The following is a 20,779-nucleotide window of genomic DNA, read 5'->3' as shown; positions in this document are numbered from 1 at the left end:
ACATCACATTTGAGAAAACAGCGGTACAATACTCTTGAATTCAAAATAAATTCCAGAAACTTTATCTTCGTTCCGAAAGAAGGCGCATAGATGGGGTTTAGAGTGTAACATATTTATTTAAATAGTATGGGAATATCAGAAAATGTACAAAAAAAGCAGCTCCTGATCAATCTAAGCTCATTATAGTAAGGTTACCGTTTTAAAAGAATGCATCATGACTGTACATGTGGGCCGGGTACGCAAAACTATCTGCGGGTCCCTGATCAAAAGATCCATTTTGAAAATAGCACTAAAAGTAAGAAGAGATCCGAGATGACAATTATTTGTATTTTGGTAAATATTTAGGAACATTTTGTGCAGTTTACTATACTGCTAAATAGGTAGTACCAACATGTTTTAATATGCCAAGTTATCCATTCATCTAAAAGACCTGGGGCCTGATTCACCAAGCATTTTCCAATGGGATTGCATATTTTATAAGATGCGTCTGTGAATCAGGCCCTTGATCTCAGAGCATATGACTTGTTTAAGATCATAAGACTTCATGCTATCCAAATGCTCCACCTTCCACAGTCAATCACTTTCCTCTCAATGGGCTCTGGATGAACCAGCCATAGAAATATTTGGGGCTAGATTCTCAAGGAATTTGTGCACAATCAATAAAATGTGCATTTGCTCCTTACTTTGCATTTGCACCGATTGTCTTTTTCAAAACCCTGATTACTGCAGGGTATAGCAAGTAGCTGTGTGAGACAACTTACATGCACAAACCACCCCAGTTATCCCCCTTCAAAATATATGACTAATAGGAGTGTGTCCGGGTATGCTTGAAATTTGGAGGTCTCATTGACTTTCCTAAAGTCAATGCAGAAGGGCCATCCCCTAGCTGGTTTGCCCACCAATAGGATTATGGAAGACCATTGACTTCTGAAGCATTCAATGACCCACAGGTCTCACATCTTATGTATTTCTCCATGGATTACTTGACATCTGGCTTCTGGTATCCAGTAGGGTCTTTGGTGAAGTGACTTCCTGGGGATAGATTTAATGTGAAGAAAAGAATCGATGGCTACCATGGAGGGCTCTTCGTCTTTGTTCCAGTCTTTGACCTACTTGCCACCCTGTGAGGGCTTCTACTGGTCTAGTTGCTGCACCCTGAAATTCAGGTCAGTCATTATTTTGGCAATCAGGTAGGGTTTGTACCATTGAGCTGGTAGTTTCCACCTTCCAAGGTATGAATAAGGACAGAAACGCCATAGGGAGTTCTTACAATCATGTATCTTCTTTTGTTTTCCCAGGCCATTTCTCAGGTTACGGTGAACCTGTTCTCAGACCACTGTCATTCTTTCTTTTGTTTGTTGCATAGATTTTTACAGCTTGATTTTATTTGGATTTCCATCCTTCTTTTAGCATGTACAACACATCCCAAAATCCTTGGCAATAGACTAATTCAAAGGGGGATAATACAGTAGTGGCTTGAGGGGTTTTGAAGCTGTAAAAGGGCCCAGGTTAGAAAGTCAACACTTTCTTCTGTTTTCTGGCACTAGCATCCATAAGATATTGTTCAAGATTTGGTCAAATATTTCTACTGGGCTTTCCAAACAGAAGTGTAGCAATTTTATTTTCAACAGTGGGTTTACTTCTTCTGTGAGTTTAGACATGAAGGTGGATCCCAAACCACCACTACCTCGATGACATCTTTCAAGTCACTCACTATGGAAGATCAGACTGCTACCCGGGCATCCCTCAAGGCCACATGACATGTGGACAACATCCTTCCTGCCTTCGTACTCAAGACCCTTCTGACTGAAGCACTTCTCCCTTACCTAGAAATCAAGACCAGTCAAATCCTACCACTTCTCAAAAAATCAGCACTGAACCTCGATGATCTCAGCAGTTACCACCCATTTTCCCTTCCTAGGTATGGTCCTTGCGAAAGCAGTAGCCACACAACTCCTCCAACACATTGATGACAAAAATCACCTTCAATCCTACCAATCTGGCTTCAGATCCAGATGCAGCATGGAAATGGCTACCATCAAGGTGATCGATGATGCCCTTAACGTCCTTGACAATGGCCATTCTTGCATACTAGATCTTCTCAACCTCTTAGTAGACCAACAGGTGCTCACTGACATTCTATGTCACTGCACCCATGTCACCGCATGGGGATCAGGGAGACTATCTTCAGCTGGTTCCAATCTTACCTCACTTGCAGCCATCAATTTGTCCAAATAAATTCCTAAAGATCCCAAAATCTACCCATCACCAGTTGAGTCGCAGAAGGATCCATCCTCTCCCCTTTCATCTTCAATGTTTTCATAGAACCGCTCCGACGCTTCTTGGCCCTTCAGAACGTCCATATCTACCAATACACAGATGACACACAGGTCATCATCAAGATCTCCTCCATCAAAGACATCCTCACATTGATCCATTCATGGATGTTCAGTGCTTCCCCGAAGCTCAACCTTTCCAAGACTGAATACCTGCTACTGACCAGTAACACCAACACCCTGATATCCAGACCTAGCTCTCTGCTATGAACCTCTAGGGATTCATACCCCTTGCTGACCACCTGCACCAAGTCGCTTGGGTTTGACATTGACAGACACCTCTCCATCAGAGAGCACATTTGGAAAGTCAAGTCCTTCATCCCAGCAAACAACTTCAGATCCACTGTCCAAGCCATGGTCCTCTCCCACTTGGATGGTGGCAATGCCCTCATGAAATGCCTTCTGGCTACCACCCTGTCATTTCTGAATTGTATCCTATATGCTCATGCATGACTCAAAGGACTCCACAAATGTAACCACATCACCCAGCCCCTCATCGAATTGCACTGGGTCCCACTGCAAGCATGTATCACCTTACATTCCTGCTGTATCACCCAGGCCATCACCCTAAAGGCCCCAAGCTACCGCACTGAGTATCTCCAGAGGCCTACGATCCACCATAAATCAGCACATGTACACACTAAAACTCTGCTCATGCCGGTAGGAACGATTCAGAAGACAGGTCTTCTCTGTTTATGCCCCTAAACTCTGGAAACTCTTCCCCATTAACAGCAGACTTACCACCGATCACTACTACATTTCAGCAAGGCACGCAGGACCCTCCTCTTCAAGGACCGGCTCCTCCATAACACCTAGGTCCACATGCCCTTCACTCTCCACCTAACCCAACGCTGGGTGATCTGCTACCCACTGTTTCCTCCCTTGCTTGCTTGTAGATCTCTTGCTGCCAAATTCCGCCCCCCCATCTCCCCAGTTGTTAGCGCGTAACTCCCTTGCATTGGCTCCCTGGCAATCTGGTTTCCTTGCCATGTACTTCCCCTATGATTTGTAAAGCACTGCTCTGCTTCCTGGAGCTAGGTATGTGCACAATAAATATCCTGATACTACTACTACTAATAATAATAATCATATTCCATGGGAATTTCTTAAGGGCAACAAACCCTTGTTTTATATCTGTTTGGTTGTATTATTCACGGCTTCAGGAGAGCAGGTGGTATAATCTATTTTTAATCGGATATTACCAGTTTCATTGTGGAATTTGCCAATCTCACCGAGTCTGGTTTAGATGCTACTGGCTAGATTACATTTCTGGTCGTTTTTCATGGGTGGATGAGTTTGGGCTCCACAGCTCTCAGCCCCAGGTCAACCATGTCTTTCCAAGTGTCTGCCCTGTTACTATGGCTTTTCTCTACTGAGAACCCAATTGACTCTACCTGCCACCTCCTATCCCCCTTCTTTGATGTATACCTTCCTTCCTCCTGTAGATGTTTCTTGATTTGGTTTCCTCTTCCCATACCTCTCCAAGTGTTATTTTTGATATCTCTTCTGATATGGGTCTGCTCCCTCAGTAACGCCATCTGCAGTATCTTGCCTCTTCCTCCTTTAACCTCTGTTCTCTCTGCTTTTGCCCTGCCCATTCTTCTCCCTGGGCCTCTCTCTCTATTTCCCTCTCATACTTGCCATCTGTCTCCAACTTCCCACACTCACCTGGTTCTATTCCCTTCTTATACACCTCCTTGGATTGTAAGTGGGCCTTTCTTGGAGAAGCGCGTGCACCTGTGCAGAGAAGTTGGCCAGGCCTTACAATTGACAAGGGCATGATTGAACTTCCATTCCCACATATGTGAGTGTTTCCGTGCTTGTACAGGCTGTGGCTCTCTAAACTGAGGGCATAAAGTGGTGATCTTTCATTTTAGAGTCAGGTGGCCATGCCATTGTGGCTGCCTGACTCCAGCATGGTACCTCCGATGTCTGACAGAGTTGCATTTGGCTTCCTTTTTTGTTTCCCAGACTTAATGTCTTGACTGAGAGGCTCCATCTGTCAATGCTGATGCATCTTGCATTCCACAAACTGCATTTTCTATGCTGCTGTTAACCCCCTGTACTATATCTCTCTCTGAGGCAATCTACGGATTGTAGGATTGCATTGACTGGGGTATATGTGCAGCTCTCGCTAACAGCGGCATGTCTGCATCTCTTTGCGCTTCACTATATATAACATTCTTTGGTTTTAGGAAGAGGTTAGCAGCCGTAGGAAATCTTTCATATAACACCTCTGGATTGACGTCATTGGGCATGTGGTCTTCTCCAGCCCCCATGGTCTCTCAAGCCTTTCTTCTTTGGTCAAATCCAGTTATAGCAGACTGCATCACTTTGCTAACATCTCTAGCAATAGTAATTTTCATCCAAACCCATTGTGGCTATTTCCATTGCTGTCTCCTTAAAATGTTCAGTTGAATTGAGAGCCTTTGGTGGTCAGGATATATTTTCTGCACTGTTGAGAACATTTGGAACCAAGCCTCAGATTAAATCGTTGAGGTCAGATCTTCCTGCCCGGCACATCATTTTGTTTCTTTAATTGGTTTATAATCTGCTCTTAGAAATATTGTCGATGTACTAACCTCTTCCCAGTCATCCCTCAATAATTTCATCTGGAGATATATGGCTGAGTCTGTCAACATCTCAGGACTGTTCATAAACGAGATGTGCAGGTCTTGCAGTCTTAAATAGTTCCAGGTTTTGCTTTTGGAATAGTCATATATTTCTCCTCAGGTCCTTGACCGGCAGTTTACGTCCCTCTGCCATATTTGCTTGTTTGTTTGTTTGTTTTGTTTGTTTGTTTATTTGATATAGCGCAAATCCAAACCCGTAGGTAGCCGGGCGCAAACATTTACAGGAAGACTTGAGAACTTAGTTGCAATGACAATCAAAAATATACAGTGACACACAAAAATAGGCAGTTCAGCAGTGTTACAGTCTGAATTTACTTGTACAGATGATGCCATGTGTCGGAGGCATACAGTGCTAGGTAGCAATCAGCCACAGTTTTGTGGTCTCGGACGGATCCAGTGAAATTCCTAGATGCTGGCAGTGGTGGACGGGTCCCTAAAGGAGGTCAAGTTAACAAAGGGCATGGTCGGGGGGTGACACTCAGGACGAGTGGTTCTAGTAGAAGAGGGTGATCCCGTTAGATGTCATTAGATCGTATCCATGAGAGAACCTTACGCCTGAAACTTGGATAAGGTTGGTCCTTTCTAAGTTCTAAGGGAAGTTTGTTCCAGGTTTGGGCAGCTATGACTGGGAAGCTGGCGCCGCCAGCTGTACTCTTTTTGTATCTAGGCACCATCAGGGTATATGCGTTGGTCATTCTTGTGGGGCGGTTTGAAATTCTCTTGTTAAGTCTGTTTGCTAGGTAGGGGGGAGCTATATTGTTAAGCCCTTTCGACGTGAGCGAGAGAGTTTTGAGGGTGATTCTGTCTTTAATTTTTAGCCAGTGGATATTCCTTCTGGAGGTAGAGACATGGGCTCTGTTAGGAATGTTTAAGGCTACTCTAAGAGCATTGTTTTGGAGTGTTTGGAGTTTGTTGAGGATATACTTGTTGGATCCCGCATATAGAGCATTGCAATAGTCCAGTCTGGATATGATAAGTGCATTAGCTAAGGTAATACAGCTAGCCTCTGTTAGGAATGGTCTGCAAGCTCGGATCAGTTTGCAAGTATAGGCGGTGGAGGAAGCTAGGGCGTTAATTTGTTTCTTGAAGGTGAGTGCTGAGTCCAGATAAACTCCCAGGGTTTTAACTGCAGGCATCACTTTGATGACATTGTTATTGATGTTAAATGAGGCATAGTTCGGGTCAAGTTTTTTAATCGCTGTCTCTGTGCCGAGGATCAGGATCTCCGTTTTGTCGTCATTCAGGCAGAGGCCATGGGATGCCATCCATGCCTGAATGAGGAGATATATCTTGTTTACCAGAGCTGAGTCTTCCAAGAAGTTACCCGAAAGGGGGATAAGGATCTGAGTGTCATCTGCGTAATTAGTGTAGATGACACCCAGTCTATCCAACTTGTCAAACAAAGGTTTGGTAAAGATGTTATACATAGTGGGAGATACACATGATCCCTGGGGGACACCGCAGGAGACTTGTATGGGATTGGCAGCTGCTAGGGGGGACAAGACTCTCATTGTCCGGTTAGCAAGGAAGGATTGTACCCAGCTTATGGCATTGCTTGAGAAATGGGCAGCGGAGCCAAGGTGATTGCATAAAACTGCATGATCTACCAAGTCAAAGGCTGCCGAGAGGTCAAGGAGGAGTAGCATAGCTGATTTTCCATTGTCCTTAAACTCGTCAATTTGAGTCTTAAGGTCAATCAAGGCTGTTTCGGTGCCGTGAAGGGGGCGGAAGCCGGATTGTCGTGAGCCCAGAAGGTTATTAGTTTCAAGATAGTCCTGAATTTGCAGGTAAGCTACCCTGTCGATGATTTTGAGTAGGAATGGGACAGTGGTGATGGGTCTGTAATTTGTCGGGATGGAAGGGTCGAGGGTTTGTTTTTTTAGCAAAGGTAGGACCCAAGACTGTTTAAGGTTATTGGGCACTAGGTTGGTCTTGAAGGAGGCGTTAATCAGTTTGGAAATGAAGGGAGATAGGTCTCTCGCAGCATCTTTTATAATTTGGGCGGGACAATTATCTCCTTTACAATTAGAAGGCTTTAGGGAGAGTATAATTTTTTCTGTTTATAGTATGGTTATCTGTTTGAAACTAAAGGGGTGAGGGGTGTTATTGGGCTGGTTTAGGGAGGGCTGTGCCTTAGGGATAGACTCCACTGGCGATAGCAATGCAGCTTTTTTGATGGCGATTTTGGTTTGAAGAGAGCTTCATCTTGAGTGTATCGCTTTTTACCGCCAAGATTCCCATTCAATTTGTTTGCCATTGATCAAAAATACTTTGGTTTTTCCACAGTGGTTTTTCCACAGTGATGCCTAAGGAAGCTTGTGCAAATCAATCATTCGTCGATTTAGCCCACGACCTCAGTTGGTAATGTGTGCTTGCGACACATTGCAGCTGCAAGGTTGAATACTTCTGAATCCGGCATCCCTCCAGATTATTTCTTCTCACAATTTCTTTTATAGTTACAACTCAGTTTTGTAGGTCTTTTCTAGGCTTCTCAAACCGGACATGCAGTTGTTGAGGTAGGACTGTGGCATGGTACATTCTAAGGAGAGGGAAACCAAAGCCTCTTCTTTTCACTTTTTGTCTGAAGTCTTTGATAGAACGTATTAGCTTCTTATGAATTCTCTAAAGGAAGCTGTTCAGCAGCTCGTTCAAATCTACGTATCTGTTAGTCTTACAATGTATTGGAAGGTCCAACAGCACATAAATACATTTTGGTAGGCTCATCGTTTTTATAGATTTTACTTTAGCCTATAATGATAGATGTAGGGTTTCCTGCCTCTCAAAGTCTCTCTCTCTCTGATCAAGACTTTTATCGCAATCTATCTGAGTTACTATCTGCATGTCTGTGGTATCTTTGACAGATTTTTTCATTTTGTTTCTCACCCATTTGAAATGTCATTGTTCAAAGGTGCCCATTACGAGTTTGCCGGTATTCAGTAAAAGTGGCGGTAAATCCGGTTACTGGCACTTTTACCATTCTGGCAAATTACAAGTTGGTGGCAATACCTTTGCCGATATTTCCGGCACCGGCATCTACAGCTCTGGAAGTACCATGCTGGTAATACCGGCAATGGAATATCTGTCCAGTGGCAGAACAACCAGTGCTGGTATTACCGGCACAATGGTATTATCGGGCAATTACGAGTTGGAAAATGGCGGTAACACCGCCATTAATAGTGGAAAAAGCAATGCAGAAATACCTACACCATAAAGCTGCTGGTGATTGCATACAGGTGATGGGAATGAGGCCACAAGTGCACTCAATGCACACAGGAAGACAACAAAAGGGCCACACCTTCCGCAAACACACTTCCCTACACAACCATGCTGCCACTGGTCTCTGTCAGCATTGACACGCAGCTGCTCCAGGTCAACATAGAGCTGCAGAGGCTGAGGACTACCACAGGGAACATGAGGTAGAGGAGAGGAAGAGGATGATGGCGAGGAGGAGATGCCACTCAAGGCATACGCCCATACCCCGGGTAAGGGCCTCAACATGGACCCTCACTAACAGCCAAATCTTCAGCCTGTACCACCTCAACAGGGAGACTATTGCAGATCTGCTGAACCAGATCCAGGATGACATAGGGAGCAGGACAGCCATACAACCGCTGGTAAAGCTGCTGTCGGTCCTGCACTTCCTTGCCACTGGCATGTTCCAGCACACTGTGAGCCAACTGCGTGCATCTCGCAGCCTGCTTGCACTAAAGTGATGTTTCAGGTGCTGGACATACTCCTGTGCCATGTGGGGAAGGGGGTCCACACACATAGAGATTGCATGCCCTGACAAGGCCCTGTACATGCAGGACCCACCCGCACACACCATACATGACAGGTTGCAGCCCACAGGAGTAGGACATGACTTGTGATGCAGCATTAGATGGCCAAGCCATGCTTTCCCAACAGGCCAGTGTGAGGCCCACCAAGCCAGTGTGCGGAGTCAGAAATGCAAGATGGACCAGTAGAGTTTTCTCACTAGTAGCCATTTTATTAAATAAAAAGAGTGAGAAATACTTCTTGCTTTCCCTAAGCTAACGAGGATTTGCCTGCCTGTTATGACTTAAGAAAAAACACTCTACTATCAAAATGTATTTGTCCCTCACACTTATACATACAACACAACCATAGAGGTATCATATGGCTGTTGAAACTCACTAAAATAACAGTTACATTCAAACATAGACTTTGTAAACATGTATCCTTGTAACCAGGGCTGGATCCCCTTCCCCAGGTTTAATTCAGGATTTTCTAAACCAAGGTTTAATTCAAGACAGTTCTTTTCAATAGCCAATTTCTGCTAGAAATGTAACATAAAGTTCTTTTCACTACACAAGTCTTTCACTTGGCTTGTCTTATTGTTAAATAAGATGTATCCCACTTCCAAATGATTGTTAAAGTTGCACATTTCTTGCTAAATAAATCAAAAGATGTTGTCTTCACACTTCCAGTCAGTATTCAATATAATTTCTCTTTTTTAAAGAGCAACCACTTTCACATTTATTCTTCATAAACAATAAAGGTTTTTTCAGGATTTATTTTCACAGTTCATCACAACACATTAATGGACTTGCCACTTTCCTGCCTCCACAACATTCTACTACATTGCAGTACTTCAATTATCTTCTTCCTGGTCCACTAACCTGTCAGGATTTACCACTAACAGTCCTTTTCCTGGTATACTCGCCTGCAAGGATAAAACTCCTACAACTGCTACAAGTACTCTGTGGTGAGGCTGCTTCAAACTTTCAGCATGTCAATCTTCAATGAGGAAAAGTTAAATCAACAACTGCTTCATCACTAAATAACACCTTCACAATGTCTCTCACTCTGATTCCTTTTGCCTGAGAAAATGCAGATTAAATCCCTCTCCTCCTTGATAATTGTTACAAGGAGGGATTCTATTCTGCCATCTTTTTTGATCCATGGAATAAAAGCTAAAATGACAGTTGGGAACACAAACCAATGCCCAAAGTTACTGTCCCTTCAAAGTAAAACCACACAGTACAACAATACACAAGAAGGTTACTTGTTCCAATGACACTCTGAAATTCTGAATAGCCTTCCCACCACCAAACACCCTTGGTGTGAGCTGTGGGGGCTGGGAAATGACTAGGTGTATGCTCCACAAACACCAATGGAGCTCCTGCAGTGTGTGTTATGTAAAGGCCTGAAGAACACTGCCATACATGGAATGACATTCTTGTAAACTGCAACTGAGGGACATGACACTGGCATTTGTCATGGCATGTACTCAGGTAACCATGTATATGAATCCTTCGCAGATGACCTGCACATGTAATCCAGACTCCCATCAGGTTCCATGCATGGGAGCAATGCACAGGCCCAAACCATCCACCAAGCCATGCTGCCTTGTCAATCATCGACCAAGAAAGGAACGAGTGTTAGCTGTGATCTGTATGCAAGATGTACCATGACAGAATTAACAACCCCCCCCGAGTAGCTGACTCCACATGCAAAGACTGGAATGTGAAATAGTGTTGTGCAACGACACATGAGACATGCATGAACAGACTATCTATCGAGATGCCGCTGTTAGAGGAAACGCATTCACAGATCATAATGATTTCCACCTTTGTCTTTTCCGGTCTGGGGGTGCGCTCATGTATAGTAGTAGTAGTTGTAGTAGTGTGCACCAATTTGTATTGCGCCTTTCACCGTTAGTATGGTCAAAACGCGCTGTTGGTTGAACACTCTCAGGGGACCGTAGTGTGGGTATGGGAAGAAATTTGAGGAGGTGCTAGTATGCGTGTGTGCATATTGCCCAGTACTTAAGATATGAGAGGTGGCCAAGTCCCTGCTAGCCACCCATGCCGATATGGCATGTGGATGGGTGTTGATAAGTGGTCTAGTGCGGAAAGTGAGAGTGGGACAGAAGTTATGAGTGCATCTACCTATCACATTTTTGTTGTGAACAGTAGCTGCATTCTTATGGCAGATTTGTTATTCAAAGTGTCTTCGAATGGTGTATGATGGCAGTTGTGTGCACGTCTGCGGCTGTGTCTTCGGCTAGTTTATGGAGAGTAAGAGGTTAAATGCATAGTCTACATTCTAAGCAGTGGTCCAGAATTAGTATGATGGCTAAGCTCTAAAACAACTTGATGTAAAGTAGGTCTAAACTCAACATGATCCTAGGATTAGTGTAACGGTTACCATAAACATTCTTCTAGATTCTTTATCTGACTATATTCAACATTCTTCAATATTCCAAGCTTAGCTAGCATTCTTCATTTCGCCTATGCTCAGAATCTGTGCTACAATTAGCTTAGATTCCATGAAGGTCTATTCTGCATTCACCTAATTCAGTGCAATAGCTACATTCTGAGTTCAACAGGAAATACTATAGGGGCTGTATTCCGCAAGGATCTGGAATGAAGTGATGGCTACTTTACATGGGTGTCTAGAATCAATAAATTGGCTGTATTCTTCATTCACCTAGATTCGAGCCTGGCTGCATTCTGCAATCTGCAACGACCTGGGAAAAAGTGATGACTACTTTGTACAGATACCTAGAAGCAATTGATGTATTCTTCATCCATCTAGGTTCGTACCCGCCTGCATTTTGCAATCATATAGTGTTGGTACACTGGTTTCACTATGGCAGTCACCTTTAAAGAACGCAGTGTATAAATCTTAACGGTCACCTTGCCGCATGCCACCACTGACAACAAGAGTCAGGGCGTTGTGTCTGACCTGGCCATTTTTGTTGATTGGTTTCAATGCTTGGATGGGGCCTCCCATGGGAGAAGGGGCAAGCTGTGGATGGGAGTTGTCCCTGATAGACTCCCCCATGCCCCTGCTGGTCGCCTCTGCTCAGGGAAAGAACGACGGGGGAAAGTCAGGTTGCAGGGGGGGGAAAGCCATGTTTTTAGGGCCCTCCTGAAGGTGAGGTGGTCCTCTTTGAGGGGGAAGTTGGATTGGAGGGATTTCGAGATTGTGGGTGCTTGCACAGAGAAAGATGATCCTCCTAGTCTGGTCAAATTGAAGGAGAACCACCAGGAGGTGTGCAGAGCCAGATCTGAGGATTATGTTGGGTTGGTAGCGAGAGAGATTGTTTTGGAGGAATTCAGGGCCTTTCATCTGGAGGGCACGGTGGATGATGCACATGTCTCTGAAAGTGGCCCTTAGGCTGATTGGTAGGCAGTGGAGCCCCCTGAGTGCAGGGCAAATAGCTAGGAGGGTCCTTGATGCCGAGTTTGGGATCCGTTGGAGCTTTCTGAGGTTGGAGGCAGGGGCACCTAGGTAGAGGGAGTTAGCGTAATCTAGCTGAGAGAGGATGATGGCCAGGATTGCAGAGATTCTGTGAGGCTAGGAGAGATAGGGGAAGATTTGCTTGAGAATGCAGAGGTGATAGTGGAAAGATCTGGAGATGGCATTGATGTGGCAAGAGAGAGTAAGGTCCAAGCTGAGGGAGAATCCCATGTTCTTTACTGAGGTGGATGCTACGGGTAAGGAGCCTAGTGAAGGTATCCGGGGTTGGGTTGAGGAGGAATGCTGGCTTGCTGCAAATCAGGATTTTGTTTTTGACCGGATTGAGGAGGAGATAGTTGGCCATCATCCATTGGTTGATATCTGTGAGGCAGGAGGCAAGGTCTGGGTGCAGGGAGTGCAGATGGTTGGGAATCTTGACAATGATCTGGGTGTCATTGGCATAGTTGTAGCAGGTAAGGGTGTGGGAGCAGATGAGCGCAGGGAGGGGGCTTAGGTAGAGGTTGAAGAGGGGGCAGAAAGGCGTGTTCCCTGAGGGATCCCCTGAGAGGCAGGGCAGTAGAGGGAGGAGAAAGGAGGGAGAATGGTGATTTGCGAGCAGTTAGTGAGGAAAGAGGAGATCGATCTAGTCCATGATGCCTAGCGAGTGGAGTCTGTCTATGAGGGTGGTGTAGTCGATTGTGAAGAATGCTGCCGAGAGGTCAAGAAGGATGAGGGCAGCACATCCTTCTGAGTCTGATGTTCTTTTCATGTCATCCCAAATAGAGACAAGGGAGAATTCTGTTCCATGGAGTCGTCAGAAGCCAGATTGGGAAGGGTTGAGGGGGCTGTGGGATTCTGCGTAAAGGGAAAGTTGGGAGTATGCTGTGCGATCTAAGAGTTTGGCAATGAAGCAGTTGTTTAAGATTGAGGGGTATTTAGATGGGAGGAGGGTGTCAAAGTTGGTCTTTTGGTGTAAAGATTTACATGAGAGGTTTTGAAAGCTGCTGGGAAAATCCCAGATGTTAGAGAAAAGTTAATTATTGATCTAGCAATGCTGTCTGCACAAGTGGTGGAGAGGATGTTTTTTAGGAGTGAAGGGGGAGGGGGCAGTGTTCTCCAGGGGATCCTGATGGGTTGCTACTTGAGAGCAGCTTCAGGAATTCTGGATGGGAGATGGAGGAGAAGGAGTGGAAGAGGGGTTGTGGTGGGGCTGGAGGGGTGGGAATGGGAGAGGGTGAGCGGGGGAATGTTGCTAATCTAGTGCTGATGGTGAGGTTTCTTATGATGTCAATGTTATAAAGGTGGTCTGACAGGGCATTGTAGAGTGATTGGGAGTGAGGGGTGGATGGGGAAGAGTAGAGAGGGGCCTTGAATTCCGCGATGATCTTGTGGAGTTCCCTGCTGGGATTGAGGGCATTGAAGATTTGGGAACCATAAAAGGATCTTTTGGCTTTCCTTACTTCGGCCTTGTAGGCCCTAATCTGCCTGGATAGGGTGGCTTTGTAAGGGGGGTGGATCCGCCCGCCATTCACATTTCAGGTGGTAGATGAGGGTTTTAAGGGATTTGAGGGAAGTTGTGAAGCACTTTGTAGAAGGGCCTGCTCTGTGGGAGGGGGTCTGAAAGGGGCAAGGGGAGAGAGGGCCTCAGAGAGCCATCGGTTGAAGAGGCCGATGGATGGCATTCCTCCTAGAGGAGGGAGAGTAGGAAGGGAGGAGAGCAAGGAGTTAGCTAGGTTTGAGGAAACAATTGCCTTGCTCCAGAGAGGGTTAGGGGGGAAGGGTTGGAGGAAGTGGGGAAGGGGGAAGAGGGTGTAGTTAGAGAGAAGAAGTTACCTCGAAAAAGGTAATCTCCCTCAATTTTTGTTAAAGAGGGGTCATAGTTTCGGAACGGGAGAACACAGTTCAATACACTATACAAAAATGAGACTCCAAACTACCCCACTCATTGTCAGAACAGGTTGGGCTGGTGATATATAATGTCATGTTAGTTAATATCTTCCCATTCGGTAAAACAGTCACACATATATCAAACACATTATTGTTTTGGAACTGCCAAATGCAGTGGACTACCACATGCTATTCGCACAAGAAGAACCACATTGCTTATACATACTCGAACACACACTGAAAATCATCTTTCATAAATGAGTTCATTATAAATGTATTGTTTAAAACAAATTTATAAAAAATTAAAACAAGGAGAAAAACAGAGCATACAAGTGTAAATTACAATGAATCACTGCATGATCAGCTTAGTCCATTTCTAAAAACAGTATCATCTGTACGGGGTTAGTTTGATGAATGAACTGACTTAATTAACTTAAGCAGTATAACGATACTCAACTTCAATATTTAGTGAGTCGGTTGTCAAATGTCGACATGTTTCGGCCCTTCTGGAGATTAAGGCACTATCTCTCGTGTCTCTACACCCAATGATTTTTCGGCCTTCTTCAGGACAGACCATTTCTTTTAGAGCAGATGGAAAAACTCCTTTCATATACCCCAACAGGTTAGCACAATCTGAAAACAAACATACACAGTTGTGAGCGACAATGGTTCCCTAGTTCAAAAAAATACATAATTCTATCACATAACGGACTCTGAAACACACGTTCTTAAAAAGGGTTTAAGTTTTGTGCCCTCTACAAAAGCAAAAGATTTTGAGACACAAATTCAGTTACAAAATGTTTTCCGAGTTATTCGTCTCCAATATTTTTTTAGAGACTCACCAGTATCAAATAAGAAACAAAGTGTGACAGGGTTAAAATCTCCCTCCACTTTCACTCCCTTTCACTCCCTTGAACATTATGGTATCTCCGGCTATAATAGCTTTTGAAAATAAAATCATCAATGAGAGTAAAAAATTGGTATTATCTAACAATCATCATAAAGATAACATGAACCAAGAGGAAAGGAAGGCCTTGACATCATTACAGCAAAATCAGAAATTGGTATACACCTTCAGAACCCTAATTTCTACCGAAAGCTGGATAGAGACCCCACACCACATCTCAAAGAAGAGATTAAGAGCTTGATGGACCATGCTTTATCTGAAGGCTGGATTGAAGCAGATGAGCATAGATTTTTGGTAAAAAATAATGCTACTATCTCTGCTTTTTACCTGTTACCTAAAGTCCATAAAAATGCAGTCACCCCTCCTGGCAGACCATTGTGTCCGCAATAAATTTGGTTTTAGAGCCCCTATCGTTCTACTCAAATTGGTTCTTGAGACCATTTGTTAGAACCATGAAGTCTTTCGTTAAAGACACAACGAGCATGGTAAATATCATCAACGATCTTCCTTGTCAAAATAATTTGTTTATTGTTACATTAGATGTAACAACTCTCTACACGAGTATACCTCAAGGAGAGAGCTTGAGTTTATGGAAGAAGTTCTAAACAAACGAACAACCACCCTTGACCTAGTTCCCACAGCCTTTATTCTCGAGTGCATTCGTTTAGCACTCACAGAAAATTTATTTTTGTGTGACAGAGTTTTCCTCCGTCAAATCCATGGAACGAGTATGGGGGCAACTTTTGCCCCCGATCTAGCAAATCTGTACATGGAGTTTTTTGAAAACATGTCTATATACCATACCAACAATCCATTTAAAGAACATATAGGACAGTGGTATCGGTATATAGACGATGTTTTCATGGTGTGGAAAGGTGATGTCGTCTTTTTGCAAGATTTTTTAACGTGGATCAATAACCAGAATGCGTACATAGAATGTACCATGTTTTGGGACCTCTCTTCAATTCCATTTCTCGACTTACTAATTCAGAAATCTGAGAGTGGCCTCTTGTCCACAAGCTTGTTTCGGAAGCCAACCGATAAAAATACTCTCCTTCAATTTAACAGTTTTCACCAGCTGGCTTTGCGGGAAAATCTCCCAATAGGACAATTCCTGCGTATTCGGAGAAATTGTTCGGATATTTCAGATTATGTAAAAGAAGGAAAGGATCTGAAAGAGAGGCTCAAAATAAGAGGTTATCCCAAAAAAATAATGCATGCTGCTTTTAAGCGAGCGAGACATTTCGAATAGAGATAGATGTTTACATCCGGAACCTAAGGTACAACAAGAAAAAATGACATGGCAAAGAACTGGCATATCTTACAAACCCCTGACTTCGAACCTATTACACCACGTTTCGCTTTTAAGAGACAAAAGAATGTTAGAGATTTGGTAGTCCACACTTATCCAAAGAAAGAGGTGATACCCGATTAAACTAGTCTATGGCATCTCCCGCCGGTCATTGGCCATTTTAAATGTGGCAGATGTGTAGCCTGTCCATTAACAAGCAATTTAAAATCAATTGACCTTAACGGAAAAGACTGGGTTTTTCGCACTTTCTCGAATTGTGGATCATCATGGGTTATTTATGGTATCAAATGCCCATGTAATTTGATCTACATAGGTAAGACCAAAAGATGCATTAAACAATGCATTTGCGAACACAAATCATGTTTGAAGAATAAGGTAGCCAATAAACCCCTTGTTGCACATTATGAATTTAAAAAACATAGGTATACCGATATTTTTTGGTTTGTTTTACAAACCATCCCTGCAACTGAAAGAGGGGGTAATAGAGAAATGCTTCTGAGCCAAAGTGAACAGCGGTGGAATTATTCCCTTAATGCAGCCACCACGGGACTCCCTTATCACACTGGTATGAGGTAGTGTATAGATCTGGTGTACCTCCCACACATTAAGATAATGGATCGTGTCTACGGTGCATTCTTTGGATGTTTTCTTAAATGAAAATACAAAATAAAAAATAAAAACTTTCCTTGGGTTCTATAAAATCAATATAGTGTGAACCAGTCTACCTCCGGTAAATAGAACACCAATAGGTGTAATCGCCATAGAACACCGTTACAGAGAGTATCTGTTGACATGGCGGTACGACGTATGTAAATAGACACTCGAACGCGAGAAATGCGACCTTTCGGATGTCGTCTTCCGTGTTGGCGCTGAGGATTGTGCACATATGAGCTAAGCCGCTCCAAATTTAAATGAGGCTGAGGGTCCCTGTTATGAGTTAGACGTGCTCCGCTAAGCTTTGGCTAGCGTTGAGACACTTCTTTACCCCCTAGTTTCACTTACGGTGGGGTGGGAGACCGTGAGATTGCCACAGCGCTCTTGTGATGAGCGCAACTGCTATCCAGCCAATGTTTTTCTGAAGCGGGGTATTTTATAGCTCCGTTACTCACTATGCTGCAAGTGAGCTATCATTGTGCAACAAGGTCTTTTCTCTGTTTCAGCAGAATTAAATAGCCCTGGTTTTTACAATTTTGCAGGCAACCACTTAAGAGGTCACCTTGAGACGTGAAAAGTGTGGCGTTTCGAAGGGCAAACGAATGCACCATTGAGCGCCTAATTAACAAGTGCTGGAGCACATGTCCCGAAACACAGATACAAGTGAGTGATTATGGAGGGCTGAATATTTTTAATTAAAGACGCTTGTAAAAAGCTGTTTTAGTGATAACTATGACAGACGGCATAGGTTTGCTAGTTGGGAAAGATGCACTAAATACTGATGTCAGTATTTTTGCTTGTGGCAATTTTCAATCTGTAAAGAACTGAGATTAAGCAACCAATTTTGAATAATAAAAAACAACTATGAATTCCACAAAAAAACAATTCAATGACATGTCGCCAATTGAGTTAAAACATGTAATAAGGAAATTGCTTTCCTTATTGTATACAGGTTCCTAATATAGGTTGGGTACTGTGAAAGAACAAGGGTTGACCTGCGAATACCTGGCGCATAAGAAACAAAAATATGAGAAAATATGACCTGTCATGGCTATGATTGAGCCGGTTTTGGAGCTCATGTCCATCCAGGATGTAAGTTAAGACTTGGTGGTATATATTGTCTGGTGTGCCCTATTTTTAGGGTAAAAATATTATATGCTGTTTAGACTGATGTAAAACAGTAAATCGCATCGTTGATAAAAATGTTTTGGAATGAATTGGTGATTACTAGGAAAAGTATAATTTATGTGATAGAATTATGTATTTTTGAAACTAGAGAACCATTGTCGCTCACAACTGTGTATGTTTGTTTTTAGATTGTGCTAACCTGTTGGGGTATATGAAAGGAGTTTTTCCATCTGCTCTAAAAGAAATTGTCTGTCCTGAAGAAAGCCGAAAAATCATTGGGTGTAGAGACACTAGAGATAGTGCCTTAATCTCCAAAAGGGTCGAAACATGTCGACATTTGACAACCGACTCACTAAATAGTGAAGTCGAGTGTCGTTATACTGCTTACGTTAATTAAGTCAGTTCATTCATCAAACTAACCCTGTACAGATGATCCTGTTTTTAGAAATGTACTAAGCTGATCATGCAGTGATGAATTGTAATTTACACTTGTATGCTCTGTTTTTCTCCTTGTTTTAATTTTTTCTAAATTTGTCTCAAACAATAAATTTATAATGGACTAATTTATGAATGATGATTTTCAGTGTATGTTCGAGTATGTATAAGCAATGTGGTTCTTCTTGTGCGAATAGCATGTGGTAGTCCACTGCATTTGGCAGTTCCAAAACAATAATGTGTTTGATATATGTGTGACTGTTTTACCGAATGGGAAGATATTAACTACCATGACATTATATATCACCAGCCCAACCTGTTCTGACAATGAGTGGGGTAGTTTGATGTCTCATTTTTGTATAGTGTTAGAGAGAAGAAGACAGCGGAGTGAACCGTCCACACTAGGGGGCAGATGGAGGGTGGGGAGATTGAATCGGTGGAGATACATACAGCATCAAGGGAGTGCCATGCTATGCAGGTGGGACCTAATACAAGTTGGTACATGTCAAGAGCTTCTGAGTTGTCGATGAGCGGGCGGGCCATTAAGTTTGAAAGGATTTCAAACCAGATGTTTAGACCTCTTAGCAGGGTGAGCAAAGGATGTGAGATCAGGATGGCCGCTAGGGAGTCACTAAGGGAGTCTGCAAAGTTTCTATTATAGACAGAGTGTCTATAAAGGAGTAGGAAGCTTTGGGTCGGGGGGGGCGCAGGTTGGAATTTAACTTGCAGAGATTCCCAATCCGCATTGCAGGGTTGATTCTCAGTGTCTAGGACTGTGAGATGTAGTTTGTGGAGAATGACTATCCCTCCTGCTCTGCTAGATCGATTGTGTACTATCAGGGAGTATCCAGGCCACTTCATTTGGGTGTGCCCAGGCTTATTTATTGTCCCAGTCCCCTAGACTGCACAGTGCAACACTTATTTTGTGTGCAGGCCTGCATCATACAAACACACTGCATGCATTCTTGCACATCACTAAGCAATTTCCAGCAAATTCCCTGTGGAATGTGGGCCTTAATCGCTTTTCTTCTGGTGATGATGTACTACAGGGAGTGTAGCTTCTCCTTATTATTAGCTGAGGCAAACCTGCAAGGGACATAGCTTGGCTCCAGGGCCTCGGACATACATAAACATGACAATCCACAAATATACTAACACTGCTGCATGCTTTGCCACAAGCTCACACGAATATGAACATGTTATCACCTTCTCTTGGCCGGGAGGAACCCCTTCGTCCCCCAATCTTGGAATGCATATGTGTTCTGCTATGCCCTCTTTTCCAGCTTGACCATAACCACTGTAGTTGAGTTTGGGACAATCTGCTGGGATGTCCCAGAATGAACACGCTAAACAGAAAATGGGGACAGGCACAGAAAGAGAATAAAGAGGAGCGAAATCACAGCCGAGGGACCAGTGTGACTCATCGCAGGAGAAAACGACAATGGGCTTTATTACAGGGTTTCTGGAAAACCCGCCGGAAGGTGGCAGGTTTCTGGCAACACCGTTACAGCCGTACTGCCACCTGATATCCTGGTGCCACCGGGACATTACAAGTCCCTGCAGCTCGGGATGCCAGGTGGCGGGAACTGTAAGTCCGTGAAAACCATGCCTGCAGGGACCAATGCTGCCGGCAGGTCAGACCTGCTAGGAGCACCGGCCCCTGCAGGAATTCTCGTGGTCTGGTGGTCCAGAAAGGGTGCCCGTACGTTGCTACAGGCACCCTTTTTTCCGAACCGCCAGACTTGTAATGAGGCCCTATGTCTCATTCTCAGGCTGTGCTTGTTATGAATTATTTCCCATAATTCACAGCCTTTCCATCTTTTCCATGATTTATGGATATGCATGATGTATAAAGAAAATAATGGGACTCTTGGTTCTGGTTACATTACAAACAATCTCTGCTTCGATACCTGACAGGTGGAATCCCTCGACTGTGATAAGTATTCACTAAACATTGCCCCGAATGACCAACCATTGGATGTTAACCGTTTAGGTATACAACTATCTAGTGTTATTATTCAAAGCTAAACATATTGTTCCATTATCTCTGAGAGCCTAATCCGTGGTGGGTTTCCCCTGCTTGACATCTGGCAAGTTTAAGGGTCTCCCCTTACACAAGGAGGCTTATCTGCATGACAGAGAGACATCAGCTCCTCTGCAGCCTCACCCAGACAGACCCACAGGTGCCCAGACCAAATGTAGGTGTCCTCCCTTGAAGCAGAGCAGAGTTGCAATAACATCAGGTTTTCTGACCCTGTCACGCCTGAGTGTTGGGTCT

This window comes from Ambystoma mexicanum, chromosome 14 (assembly GCF_040938575.1).
Source record: "Ambystoma mexicanum isolate Mex_15411 chromosome 14, UKY_AmexF1_1, whole genome shotgun sequence".
Lineage (NCBI taxonomy): Eukaryota > Metazoa > Chordata > Amphibia > Caudata > Ambystomatidae > Ambystoma > Ambystoma mexicanum.
The sequence above is the reverse complement of the archived record's forward strand: the minus strand, read 5'-3'. Positions refer to the sequence as shown.